The sequence below is a fragment of the Eumetopias jubatus genome, unplaced genomic scaffold (assembly GCF_037043125.1).
Source record: "Eumetopias jubatus isolate StellerSeaLion01/CBP00866 unplaced genomic scaffold, mEumJub1_p1.0 scaffold_7, whole genome shotgun sequence".
NCBI lineage: Eukaryota > Metazoa > Chordata > Mammalia > Carnivora > Otariidae > Eumetopias > Eumetopias jubatus.
In genome coordinates, this window is record NW_028274813.1 from 99,586,656 (window position 1) to 99,601,844 (window position 15,189).

The 15,189-nt window shown below is 37.0% G+C and overlaps 1 protein-coding gene and 1 pseudogene across 7 annotated transcripts in view; one reads left to right on the plus strand and one right to left on the minus strand.

The window, feature by feature from the left end:
* RNF111 (ring finger protein 111) overlaps positions 1-15,189 on the plus strand; it is an 89,856-nt gene that overhangs the window by 25,066 nt on the left and 49,601 nt on the right. The window lies entirely within an intron of this gene.
* On the minus strand, positions 6,037-6,364 carry LOC114206317 (small ubiquitin-related modifier 2 pseudogene; annotated as a pseudogene).

Sequence of the window (15,189 nt, forward strand, 5' to 3'; positions counted from 1 at the left end):
TATTTCTAATTCTGTGTTAAGCAAAAGCATAGAATTCTTCACTTCTTGGTGAAGAAGACTCCAGCTTATTCTCTCCCACTAAAACAAAAACAAAAAAATCCATATCCCAAACATTTAGAGTATTTAGATACTGCCATTTCTTGCCGTTGTTTGAAATGAACGGTTTTCTCTGCCTACCATCACCTTGTACATCCTTCATGGTTTGACTTGGATGTCATCTTCTCTATAGAGCCTTTCCCAGAGACACCAGTTGCTTTCTCCTTTGTGTTCTCATGGAGGGTACTTTTTATTTATATCATCATTTATAGCATTCTATATTTTGGTTATTTATATTCTTTCTGTTGTGCTAAATTATGAACTTCTTGAAGGATAGGTGCCTGTATCTTATTTATATTTCTGCCCATGTATCCAGCATACAAGGTAGTTTTCTGTAACTATTTGAATAACTGAGCATACACGATATCAGTCAAAACTTCATCTTTTTTAGCCCACCATAGTTTGGTTCCACTCTACCTACTTTAAATAATATTTCCTGCTTCTTGCAAGGATGTGCTCACTGTTTCATTGAGGTTGTTCTCTTTAGAGAGTTTTGTGTAAGCCACAATAATTTTTATCTTTGTATTTTTGATTTTGATTTCTCCTTCTTGAGCATTATTCAGCGTACATGACCACTTATAAGAGAAACACCAAGTCATTTTATGTTTCTCTTTTTTTCCTTTTTTAAGTAGGCTCTGCACTCAGCATGGAGCCCAACATGGGGCTTGAACTCACGCTCCTGAGATCAAAACCTGAGCTGAAATTAAGAGACAGACATTCAGCTGACTGAGCCACCCAGGCACCCCAATTTTAAATTATTGACAAAATTTAGTTCAAAATGTTAAATGTATTTCTGTAAAGATTTAAGATTTTGTTGAGCAGTATGGTTTAATTCTACATTGAGCTCTTGCAGACTTAAAATTTGATAAGATAGTAGGTGTATTAAAGCAGATATTTCCATATACAAAAGTATTAATCATCTTTAAATTGCCTTCTATTCCTTTAAAAAAAAAAGAGAATTCTCAATTCACTGAGTTCCAATCTCCAAGGAAACCTGGAGGCTACTTGAAGTTCAGTTTTGGAAACTGTAAGTTTAAGTAACAGTAATCTCTAAGATTAGTTAGTAAATTTGAAGCTTTGAAAGTGGCAGATTGGTTACTTGAACAGTTATTAAGAATGAAAGATTGTGGAGGTTTGTTTTCCTTGTACATTATTTTTTTTTCTTCTTACACTTTTCGGTTAGCCCAACAATACTAATTACTATTCTTTTCATGATGAAAGATTTTATGAAACGATTTCATGATAAATTATTTCTTTCCAAGTATTAAAATTTCTTTGTAAAGGTAATCTCAGAAACAACATGCCTAGAATCATAGAGCGGTATCAATAATTAAAAAGCATAATCAACTGTCAAATCTGACAACTGTTCAAATTTGCCAACAGTCAGATGCTATCTGTCAGTTTTTGCCCTTTTTTGTTATTAAGCCATCCAGGATTAGTGGTCATTTCTAGTAACTAAGGTGGAATTTTATGCCTAGTCAAGGTTCCCATAAAAATCATACTAGCATATATTTGATTTGTGTAGTAATCTGCAATTAACAAAGTTGTGTCCTAGTCCAGTAGAAAAATAAAATATATTTTGTTCTCATTATTTTTTGTTCCTTTAAAAAATCCTTGTACTTTGATTTTAAAAGGGGCAAATGATTGTTTTAGAAAAAATTCAAACCACATAGAAATTGTAACACAGAAGTTGAAAGCTCCAAACCCAGTGCTATAAATCTCCCTCCTACAGTCTCTGTCCCCAACTAAGTGTATGTTTTTCTATATTTTCCCCATGCATATATAAACATAAGTTGTTTTACAAAAACGGGTCATACTGTAACAGACTTATTTGCAACCTGCTTTAAAAAATTATCTGTACTTTCTGTATCTGTACAGAACTTACCTCATTTTTTTTTTTAAGATTTTTATTTATTTAACAGAGAGAGAGAGAGAGAGAGAGAGCACAAGTAGGCAGAGCAGCAGACAGAGGGAGAGGGAGAAGCAGGCTCTCCACCGAGCAGGGAGCCCGACGTGGGGCTCGATCCCAGGACTCTGGGATCATGACCTGAGCCAAAGGCAGCCGCTTAACCGACTGAGCCACCCAGGCGCCCCAGAACTTGACCTCATTTTTAAAGGCTGCTCAGCAGTTTGTTTTATGGATATACCCTAATTTTATCTTAGTTGTGAAAATTAAAACCTAAATAAAAAGGAAAAAACACTTGAATCAGATTTTCCCTTTTACTTCTACCCTCCTCAGTTATACATATAGCTCTGTGTAGTTACTATTTTTTTTAAAGATTTTATTTATTTGTCAGAAAGAGAGCACAAGCAGGGGGAGTGGCAGGCAGAGGGAGAGGGAGAAGCAGGCTTCCTGCTCTGCAGGGAGCCTGATGCGGGACTTGATCCCAGGACCCTGGAATCATGACCTGAGCCAAAGGCAGATGCTTAACCAACTGAGCCACCCAGCTGTCCCTCTGTACAGTTATTTTTAATTAAATGTTGATTATTTGAAAGTTCCAGTGAACAAAATGGTGAGAAACTACATGCAAAAAGTATAAATTTGAATTAATCTTTAGTTTTAGTGTTTTTAAAGGCAGTAACATGTCCATGGTGGTGGTGTTTATGTTTTATATTTAAAAAATTATGGCTTTTTTCTCATTTGTAACAAAGGCCATTTAGAGTCTTTGCTCATACAGAAATAAGGTGTTACTCCATTTATGAGGATTGTCTTTCACATCCTATTATACAGTTCTGTAGTTTTTTGCATATTGAATCTTTTTTGGTTGATTCTTTTAGTTTTTTTTTGTGATAGAACTTACTTTATATAACATAATTAGCAGTATCTTTGTATTTCATATTTCATGTTGCAATATAAATCCCAGAGTCCAGGCTTCCATACCAGAAATGTTAGACATTGTGTGGTGTACCCTATGATTTGTAGCACTGCCTTCCTAACGAGTTGAAACGGAGTCCCAGATACTCTTCGGGCTTGCCAGGATTGAGACACCCTTCATTTTGCTACTGGTCATGATGACACCACAATCATGGCTAGAGTAGTAGTAGACTCTGTATTGAACTCCACCTAGTTTGTACTGATAGGAGACCTAAATAGATGTTAGATATGTTTTCCTTTGATGACTAATACTTGGGGATTTTAGAATATTTTAAACAAGACAAACAAGAAGATCATTAGGTTCATTGAGTAATAGAAACCTAATATTTGAGAGAGATTTATCTTTTTCCAAAAGTAGAATGTCTAGTATTAGAAATTAGGGAGCATCCAGCTCCTCAAACTTCAGTCCTCCATAGTAGAGGAGAATCTGTAGAATTATTTGTTTTCATGGATTTTGTGACAAAGACTATTAGTTCTTCATTTTTATACTTTAAGGTTCTGTAGGAACCGTTGATTGTATGCCCTTTGTGACTCTGAGGATTTCATCTTTTTCTAGGTATAAGGGAAGGTCTTTTTTTTTTTTAAGATTTTATTTATTTGACAGAGACACAGCGAGAGAGGGAACACAAGCAGGGGGAGCAGGAGAGGGAGAAGCAGGCTTTCCACTGAGCAGGGAGCCTGATGCGGGGCTTGATCCCAGGACTCTGGGATCATGACCTGAGCCAAAGGCAGACGCTTAACGACTGAGCCACCCAGGCGCCCTAAGGGAAGATCTTAAACATATTTCTTATCTATGTAACTGCTCCTCTAGAAAAGGAATTAATAATAAGAGCCATTATGCCAGGTACTCTGCTAGGTACTCTCATTTAACCCTTTAAACAATTTTATGAGATAGATAACTAGTATCCCAATTTTATAGATAAGGAATAGTCTTAGAGAGTTTAAGTAATCTGCCCAAGGTGACACAGCTAGTCAGGAGCAGTCAAGACTTGAACCCAGCTCTTTTTAGTACACAAAGGAATGACACTTACTTTTGCTTGACTATTTATTCTTTTTTGTCAGTGATCCCACTTAAGCGTGGAAAATCACCTTCCATATTTGTCATTCAGTATCCTTTTTTTCATAATGTTTTTAGTTCTTAGATATGCTAGCTTTTTTAATCATTATTGTAATGCCTCATTTTCTCTAGCTTCCTAGAATATTTTGACAATGTTTTATAAGATTTCTTAGTCTTACAGTCACCTTCTTGGTGAGTTGGTCAGTCAGCTAGTTCTCTTCCCTGTTTTTTGAAGTCAGGTTTGTACTTGGGGGGACAAAAACTTCATTCACAGAGTAAGCCTTAGCTGAGATAGTCAACCCATGGTGCCGTCTGTGCTTCTCAGAGGAGATAGTGATCCTGGGCATACCTCTCTTTAGGTAACTTTCAGAGTCTGACAGTTCTAAACTCTATTGTACTATACACCTTAATTCCTTTTAATATCTGGGCAATAATATCTAGAGCAGCATGGAATGGAGGATGTCCCTGAATCTCCTCATGTGGGTATCTCATGTCTGGTTCCTCTCAGGTTATTATCTCTATGGATATCTGTTTAGGTTAAAGAATAGAGTGAACATCTTTGGATTTAGGTCTCTAAATCTCTTCACTCTCCATATAAATCATTCTAAAATTCAGTGACTTTTATTTTTTATTTATTTATTTTTTAAAAAAGATTTTATTTATTTATTTGACAGAGACACAGCAAGAGAGGGAACACAAGCAGGGGGGAGTGGGAGCGGGAGAAGCAGGCTCCCTGCCGAGCACGGAGCCCAATTTGGGGCTCTATCCCAGGACCCTGGGATCATGACCTGAGCTGAAGGCAGACACTTAAGGACTGAGCCACCCAGGCGCCCCAAAAAATTCAGTGACTTTTAAATGCACCCGTAAGACTGACCATGTGACTCTAGCAAATAATATGGCAGTCCCCATTATATTAGCATAGACCCATCCAGTGATACTCCTTGTCCTACCACTTCTTTACCCAGATGATATCAAGATTTTCCTTTGGTGCTGAGAAAAGAAATTCTGAGCTGTGTAATACAGAACTGTGAACAGATCTACGTGTCTGGAGGACTATGGATGGCAGAGAATCTTTGAAGGTTAAGAGAACTAGAATGCTAGTTTCCTTTGTTTTAAGATTTTATTTATTTGAGAGAGTGCGTGCACACAGGTGGTGGGGGTTAGGGGCAGAAAGAGAGGGAGATAAGCAGACTCCTCATTGAGCAGGGAGCCCACCTTGGCACTTGATCCCAGGACCCTGAGATCATGACCTGAGCCTAAGTCAGATGCTTAACCAACTGAGCCACCCAGGCGCCCCTCCATTGTTTTATAATTTTAAAAATTTGCTAGTATTTTGGAGTCACATTAAATTTCCCAATAATTTTTGCAAAACTGACATAGTAATAATTGTTTTCATATAGGTACTGTGTCTCTCTCTCTTTTTTTTTTTTTAAACAAGAAGTTTATTTAAACAAGACGCTTGACTTGAAGGGAAAACTCTCTAGGATTCATTTCTTTTAGAGTAATTTATCCCTACTTAAAGACAGATTGCGCTACATGTAACAGCTACGTACAAAAAAGTTATAAAATTGTCCTTGATTTTAGAATGATAAATGAAAAACATTAAAATTTTCCAATCGAACAAGATATACAAGGATTTTTATGTTGTTCTTTTTTTGTTAAACAGTGAGAGCAAAATAACTTACTGGAATATAAAGAGCTGACTGAGCATGCCACTAATGGAGAGAAGGTATTTTCACAGAAGCAGTATTTTCCCCCATCCCATCTCCATTTGATGTTGATCAAAACATACCATTGGCCATTTAGTTAAAAAAAAATGCAATATGCTTGTGCACATACATAGTTACTTTATGTACAATAAAGGAATGGGGAAGGGGAAAATGAAAGAATAGAGAAAACTATACTGTAGTAGTCAGGATGTGGTGGAACCAAATTGCAGCTTTCTGATTGAGACTGTCTTCTTGGTCTGGAGGAACTGAGTTCTGGAGTAAAGTAGCAGGTTCCCTTTTTAGTAGACATCTCCTGTCTGCTGCTGGAACACATCAATTGCATCTTCATCCTCCATTTCCAACAGTGCAGGTGTGTCTGTTTCATTGATTGGCTGCCCATCAAATAGAAATCTGATCTGCCTCATTGACAAACCCTGTCATTCACAATAGGCTTTCATTAGTTTACTAAGTGGTGTATGCCTCTTAATCTTAAACTGCACCACAGAACCATCCTGCCCTGCCAACTTCAAATTAATATGATCGTTGTTCTCAGTCTTGACTTTGTCCTTGAGCTTTTCGTCGGCCATGGCGAGCGCTGGAGTCTCCTCAGCTGCCGCTTCACAAAAGAGGTACCAGGTCCGCACTGAACGAGCACACAAGCAGCACCAGGAGTCGGTACTGTGTGTCTCTTGTTAAACGTTATACTGGGTATTAAATCTTCTCACCTCTGTTGTGAGTGGTATTTTTTTTTCTGTAGTATTTTCTAATTAGCTACTCTTTGTTTAAAGGGAAGTCACTGATTTTAAAGAATTATTGTGGTAAACACATATAACTTGCCCATGTTACTGTTTCTAGGTTTTTTGTCAATCTCCTCTGTTGATGTTATCTGCAAATAATGACCAAAATATCACCTCCTTTTATTTATGTCCATTCTCTTGTTTGAATGACTTGACTAGCCCTTCCAGAACTATGTTATGTAGTGATGAAAGCTTTTTTTTCTCCTGATATTAATGAGAACTAACTGTCACTTTTGTTTTTATTTTGTTTTGTTTCTGAATTGTGGAAAGAAAACATGTCTGTGACCTGAATCCAGCCTCAGTTCTCTGGTTTGAAGATTTATTTTTTAACGTTGGACCTTGATACTCTTAGGGACATGAAAAGTGGTCTCTCTAGACTTTGTGCAAGATGCAACCGCTTTCCTATTTAATATTTACTATGAATCAAGAAGCAGCATGTAGATCAGGTTACCAGTTTTATGGAGGAGAAAATCTTTGTTTCCTTACTGTTTCCTTTTGTGATGAGTTTCTCTGTTTCAAGGGCTTGTTGAACCCCCAAGTATAAAATATTTATTTTTTATGTCTTCTGTGGTTCTAGAGCTGTTGTAACTGAAAATAGGGTTATGATAAATGTTCATCTTAACATTATTATAGTTACATAATTTTGTTCCTATTACTCTCATTCTTCATATTCTTCTTTCTTTCCTGTCTTATGACAGCACCATAATTCTTAGTTACCCCAGCCAGAAATACAGCAGTCATTTTTAAAATTTTACACATTTATTGTTTTACTGATTAATGCAATAAAAAAATATTCATTGAGTGCCTACTATGTGCCAGTTGAGTTTTAGTTGCTAGAGATCGGGCAGTGAATGGGGCAGACAAGGTTCCTGCTTTCTTGGAACTCGAAATTTAGTGAGGGAACCCATACCATATACAATAAAAATAGGCTAACGAGACTTCAGTTATTGGCGGGTCAAGGGCTTTACAAAAATCAGGATGTGATATTGAGTGATGGGGAAAAGAAGTTGGTTCTTTAAATGGAGTGTGTGTTAGTCCAGGTTCTCTGAGAAACAGATGCCACAAGATTAAATGTGCAAGGAATTTTTTTTTTTTGGTTGTAAAATATACATCATATAAAGTTTACTATTTTAACCATGTGTAAGTGTGTGATTTGGCATTAAATATATTCAGATTGTTTTGCAACCACCACCACCATCCATATCCAGAACATTTTTATCTTTCCCAACTGAAATTCTGTACCCATTTAACACTAACTTCCATCCCTTTCTCCCCCTATGCCCTGGTGACCACTGTTCCACTTTCTGTCTCTGAATTTGACTGCTCTAGGTAACTCATGTAAATGGAAACATAGTATTTGTCCTTTTGTGACTGGCTATTTCACTTAGCTTAATGTCATCAAGATTCATTCATGTTGTAGCATGTGTCAGAATTTCCTTTTTTTTTTAAAAGACTTTTTTTTTTTAAGAGCAGTTTCAGGCTTATAACAAAATTGAGAGGGAGGTATATGAGAGACTTCTCATATACTCTCTGTCTCCATTATCAACATCAATCACCGGAATAGTACTTTTTTTTTTTTAACCAAAGATGAACCTAAATTGACTCTTCAACACTCAGAGGTCTTTAGTTTACCTTAGGGTTCACTCTTGGTGTTGTACATAAATTGGTTTGGACAAATGTATAATGGTATATATCCTTCATTATAATATCAAACAGTATTTCACTGCCCTGAAAATCCTTTTTGCTCTACCTGTTTATTGCCCCCCAAGCCCCCTCCCTATAACCACTAATGTTTTTATTGTCTCCATAGTTTTACCTTTTCTAGAATTTGATATACTATAGTTGGAATCATTCAGCATGTTTAGCCTTTTCAGATTGGCTTCTTTCACTTAATATAATGTGCATTTAAGGTTCCTGCACATCTTTTCATGGCTTGATAGCTCCTTTCTTTTTAGCACTGAATAATATTCCATTTTCTGGATGTACCACAGTTTATCCATTCACCTCTTGAAGGACATCTTGGTTGTTTTCCAAGTTGTGCCAATTATGAGTAAAGCTGTTGTAAACATCTAGTGCAGGTTTTTGTATGGTTTCCTTCCTTAAAAAAAAAAAAGATTTATTTATTTATTTTAGTGAGAGAGAGGGAGAGGATTTCAAGGAGACCCTGTGCTGAGCTTGGAGCCCCACTAATGGCTTGATCTCATGACCTTGAGATCATGACCTGAGCCAAAATCAAGAGTTGGACGCTTAACCGACTGAGCCACCCAGGTGCCCTGGATTCCTTCTTTTTAAGGCTGAACAATATTTCACTGTATATATACACCACATTTTGTTTATCCATTCATCCATTGATGGACTTTTGGGTTGCTTCCTCTTTTTGGCTGTTGTGAATAATGCTGTTGTGAACAGGTAAGTCAAATATCTGTTTGAGTCCCTGCTTTCTTTTAGGGGCATACCTAGAAATGGAATTGCTGGATCACATGGTAATTCTCTGTTGATTTTTGGAGGAATTGCCATACTCTTTTCCACAGCTGCTGCACCATTTTACATTTCCCAGCAGTGTACAAGGGGTCCAGTTTCTCCACCCCTTACTGATACTTGTTACTTTGTTTTTTAGATAATAGCCATCCTGGGTGTGAAGTAGCATCTCATTGTATTTTTGACTTACATCTCTCTACTGATTAGTAACATCTTTTTATTTTTATTTTTTGTGTGGAGCCCAGTGAGGGGCTTGAACTTAGGACCCTGAGATCAAGACCTGAGCTGAAATCAAGAGTTGGACACTTAACTGACTGAGCCACTCAGGCGCACCTCTTTTTATGTTCCTGTTGGCCATTTGTGTATCTTCTTTGGAGAAATAATTATTCAGTTCCTTTGTCCATTTTTAATTGGGTTTTTGTTGTTGTTGAGTTCTAGGAGTTCTTTATATATTCTAGATATCAAGCCTTATCAGATACCTTATCAGATATATGATTTGTGAATATTTTCTTGTATTCTCCGGGTTTCCTTTTCACTGTTGGTATTTTCCTCACTGCACAATGTGCAAGGATTTTATTAGGGGGAAGTGCCTGTAAGAGAAAATGATGGGGTTAGCTGGAGAAGACAGAGTTGTTGGACTGCAATGCAGGTCTGACCCTGAGTGAAGGAAGAGGAAAGAAAAAGTTGAGTCTGCCCCGAAGGCAGACACTTAATGACTGAGCCACCCAGGCGCCCCTAATTTTTTAATTTTTTTAAGTTTTTTTTTGGAGAGAGAGTGAGTGAGAGAGAGATAGATCATGGGCAGGGGGGAGGGGCAGAAGGAGAAGCAGACTCCCTGCTGAGCAGGGAGCCCAGTGAGGGACTTGATCCTAGGAGCCTGGGATCATGATCTGAGCCAAAGGCAGATGCTTAACCGACTGAGCCACCCAGGCACCTAGGTGGTGACATTTAAACCAAGACCCACATGGTGAGCAGAAGGTAGTTAGCCTTTCAAAAATCTTTGGGAAAAGCATGGTAGGCATGGGGAATGCAAAGTGTAGGTGCAGAGGAAGCTTGCCATGTTCAAAGAACAGCAAGAAAGAAGGCCAGTTTGGCTGTAGTCTAGTGAGTAGAGGTGAGGTGGTAAGAGAAATAGAGGGGCATTAGATCATAAAGGGTCATATAAACTGTGGTAAAGGATTTTGTTTTTGAGACATTTGGGAACCACTGGAAAAATTTGAGCAAGGGTGTAATATCTGATTTATATCCTTAGGATACACCAAGTTGCTATGTAGAAGTGAATTGTTGGTAGAAGTAAGAACAGTTAAGAGTCTGTTGTAGTAGTACAGGCAGAAGATTATGATCATTTGGATTAGGATGCTAGCTAGCTCTGGATGTTTCCTATACAAAGGTTAACATACTCCTGGTAATTCTTTCATTATCTCTGGATTTTGTGCTTTCCCGTTCTAATCACCAATCCCTTATTGTCTATCCATGTGTTTTTCTCATTTTATATAGCAGTAGCGTCTTAACTGTTGTTTTCTGTCTTCAGTTTTGGCCCACTTCAATCCCTTTTTCACCCCGTGTTACCAGATGGTCCAACTGAAGTACAACTATAATGATACAACTTTGTAGTTTAAGATTTTTCAAGTTGTGCCCTTTGTCTTATATTTTAGAATGGCCTGCCTCTTCTGTCCCCCACTACGCTGTTATTCCCTTTCCTGACTCTTATTTATCCTTCAAATTATGGATTCCTTCTCTAATATCTAAGTGTCCCTGCAGTGTCTTCCTTTTGGTTTTTTGTAATCTGTATTTCTCTCTCTCCCCTGTCTGAATTCTTTGAGGGTTAGGACTATGATTTTACTTTTCTAATGTCAATATGTGGATCAGTGTCTCTTGCAGCCCCTGAGATACATACCCTAGTGGATCTGCTGGAACTGTTGATTCAGTAAATGCAGTTTTTAGTGTTCTGTGAGTTTTATCCTGGAAGTTTTTTACATTATCCCATTTTCTTCAGTACTCTCATAACATTATATCTATAATTGTCTCTTCTAGGACCTTCAGTGAATTATCTGTAATTGTTTATTTCATCCTGATGCCCTTGGTCAACAAGATTTCAAATAATCATTTGATAGCTAACAGTCTATCTTCTGAACATTATTGTCTGTTTAGGCTAGGTTGCCTTGATCGTTTATCTTTTTTACATTTTTATTACATCTAGCTTCCCTTTTTTTTTTTTTTAAGATTTTATTTATTCATGAGAGACAGAGAGGCAGAGGGAGAAGCAGGCTTCCTGCTCTGCAGGGAGCCCGATGTGGGACCCTATCCCAGGACCCTGGGATCACGACCTGAGCTGAAGGCAGATGCCTAACCGACTGAGTCACCCAGGCGCCCTACATCTAGCTTCCTAAAAGAAGTTGAGTTTGGTAGTCTCCCAGTAGTTATCCTGACTGTAACTTCCTCTTCTCTTTCGAGGTATCAGTCTGCAAGTTAATTTTTATTTGCTAATAAGTTTATCAAGGTTCCCTCATTCCTTTTCATAATTGAGTATATTGTGTGCTCCTCTGTGTAAGAGCAGAGATCTCTCTTTAAAATTATTTTTGGCATTTTGCTAATGTAGTTATGAGCCCAGAATGATGCCTGTTGGGCTGAAATATCTTTCTTGCTAATGAAATTTTGACTGTTCAGAATATGTAACAAAACCATATTGTCCACACTATTTAGCTGTAAGTAGTGGTAGTTATTAAGCATTTAGGTGGAGAGAGTATTCTGTCAGGTTCTTGATTTCATATTCTTAAACTGGCACATGGTAAAATAAATATCAGTAAAAGCGAAATAAAAATTCAAAACATGTCCTGAGTAATATCCCTATGGTACAAATATTTGTTTCCACTTAATTATATGAAAAAAGGGGATAAACAGTGGTCATATTTCTAGTTCATTTTCTGATAATCTTTAAAACTTTTATAGAAAAATACAAAATCATGGATATTTTTAAAAATCTTGTTTCCTTTAGAGCTCTGTAAAATCATGAAATTTCTATTTAATCTTAACCGTACTTAAATTTATCATGGGTTATAAAAGTCATTCATACCAATAATAATGACTGTTTCTAAACCATATTTCAGTTTAGAGGTAGAGTTCCTCAAAGTTGTATCCATAATCTTAATGAGGTTTTACCCCTCCCCTTATGCTCATGTAAATTTAATTTATGATGTAAATTGCCAAATCCTAACCCCAATTTTTAGTTTGGAAAGTTAACATTTTTAGTTTTTGTGCTTTTTTTCATGCAAGGTTTACTATTTGGGTATCCTACACTGGTATCAGGAGTAATTGGTATGCTGCTGTCATGACATAGCAATAAAATGGTTGAATCAAACCAGTACAAGGAGCGACCAGTCTTGTGGATTCAGTATTGAAGCAAGGTATAATGACAAACTAGTCCTACTGTGGCTAAGGAGTTAAGATATATCTGGTACATATTTAACGTCCTTTGTAAATTGGATCAGCCTATAATTTTCATAGAAATAAAAGACTAGATTATAATTTTATCAAATACCAAATAGTTTGGAACATTATTTATTGACTCTTTGTGTTAGTTTTGCTTTTTTAGTTAAAAAAATGAGTACTGGTATTTATTTCTTCTAATGGACTTCTCTTCTTTTTCTCAGTTCAAAATAAAAGTATGAATTAGAATACTCCCTTGGTGGGAATAGCTCAGGTAATATGGGATGTTAATTTTGTATTTGATGACTGCTTGACATGGTAACTCAGAGAACAGTTACCTGTGTACAAACACACACCACGTACCACACCATATACCTACCGCCTATCCCTTATTCCCTCCCTGCCTCCAGCTAGGCAGACAAAACTCACCAAAACCCAGAGCAGAGTTAACCATAAAGAGTTCATTGTTTTGGCTTTGGGGCATAAACTAATGGAAAAGAAATTGAGTTTAGTAAATTATGCTATGAATCACTTCTTTGTAAATTCACTTATGGATTCTTGTTCTCAGAATTGATCTGTCCATTTGGCAAGTTTTCACTGCCTCTCAGATCTCCATTACCAGGACCCAGAGGGTGACTTAGTAATTAAGGATGAGGAGTCTGAAGCAGTTTTTTTTCTTCAGCATATAAAGTTTATTTCCTCAGAGATCCAACTCATCACAACTCCTGGGAGACATAGACTTTTGAAAGATCCCCAGATTTTTCCAAATGACATGACTCTTTAATGAGATAAAAGAGAGGTCCATAATTATCTGATGCCCAGATATCTGGATACCTTCTTGACTTTTTGGCAACAGCTTTATGGAGATATAATTCACATACCATTACAACTCTCCCTTTTTAAGTGTATACGTCAGTGGTTTTTAGAATATTCAGAGTTGATTAGCTATCACCACGATCAGTTTGAAAACATTTTCAGTTCACTGAAAATAAATCCGAAACACTTTGGCCATCACATCTCAGTTCTCCTGTCCCAGACAGTCATTAATCTACTTTCTATCTCTATAGCGTTGCCTGTTCTGGACTTTTCTTACGAAAGGAATCTTACAAAATATGGTCTTGTGACTGGTTTCTTTTACTTAGTGTATTGTTTTTGAGGTCATACCACTCTGTAGCATGAAATAATATTTTATTTCTTTTGATTAATGAGTAACCGTAGTATGTATGTATTTATTCAATTGTTAGACATTTGTATTGTTTGTACTTTTGAGCTGTCGTGAGTAATGGTACTATGAATATTGTGGCTACACCATTTTACATTCCAAAGTGGCCACACCATTTTATATTCCCACCAGCCATGTATGAAGATTCCAACTTCTTTATATCCTTGCCAACACTTGTTATTATCTATATTTTTTTATTGTAGCCATCTTAATGGGCCACCCCTTGAATCTTAAATCACATGTATCTGTACTTTATTGTTGTGATTTGTGTTTTCTTAAATTTAATTATGGTGATCCTTGTCTGATTTGCTGCCTCTTATAATTTGCTCATTGCTGTGCCCATGTGTTCAGCCATCTTTGTGTTCCTCCTTTACTACTGATCCTGCTGAACTCCAGACAGGGCTTGATGGCTGATTTTGGATAGAGCACTGCCTATCCTTGTAAATAAGAATTATAGAAGATAGAGGTTTAGATAGCTTATACAGAAATAGGCTGTTTCTGGGGTGGCTGGCTGGCTTAGTCAGTGGAACATGTGACTCTTGATCTTAGGGTTGTGAGTTCGGGCCCCATGTTGGGCATGGAGCCTACTCAAAAAAGAAAGAAAGAAATAGGCTGTTTCATTTTTTTTTTAATTGCTGTCATCTGTTCTGATAATAGTTATGCATTAAAATAAAGTGGGAGACCTGTGAGGTTGTGTATTCCTATAACTGTCATTTGTGGAGAAGGAAAAGACTTGCTACCATATACCTTTTTATCCTCTTTTTAGGACGTGGTTTAAAAGTGCATGTTAAATACAAAACTAATCCATAGTCGTTACAACTTCCAGTAGTTGGAGTGACTGGAAGGGGATTTTTAGGGTGCTGGTTATCTTATGTTTTGTGATCTTGGAGGTTACACACATATGTTCACTTTGTGAGAATTTATCGAGCTATAAATTTAGAATATGTGTGTCTGTTTACTTCAATAAAAAGTTAAAAGTCTTTTTTTTTTTTAAGATTTTATTTATTTGACAGAGACACAGCGAGAGAGGGGAACACAAGCAGGGGGAGTGGGAGAGGGAGAAGCAGGCTTCCTGCTCTGCAGGGAGCCTGATGTGAGGCTCGATCCCAGGACCCGGGGATCATGACCTGAGCCGAAGGCAGACGCTTAATGACTGAGCCACCCAGGCACCCCTTAAGTTAAAAGTCTTAACAGTATTTAATCATATTTTGCACTTTCACATCAACTGGCTTTCTAAAAAATGCATTCCATTTTGAGTCATGATATTTAATTACTTTTATGTTATTACCATTCTCATGTGTACATTGATGTAGATGCATTAATTTCAAATCCCCTTGTTCAGCAGCCCCTAATTTCAAAGATAGAATGATTTAGATACCCATAGATTAGTTATAGGAAATTTGGTTTTATGTTCTGCAGTGCTGCTTTAACTGACTGATCTTTAGCAACTCACAGTCTTGGCTGGAGTCTTTCTGCATGTATCTAAAACTTTGTGAAATGTACTAATTGTATATTTTGTCTATCAGTGA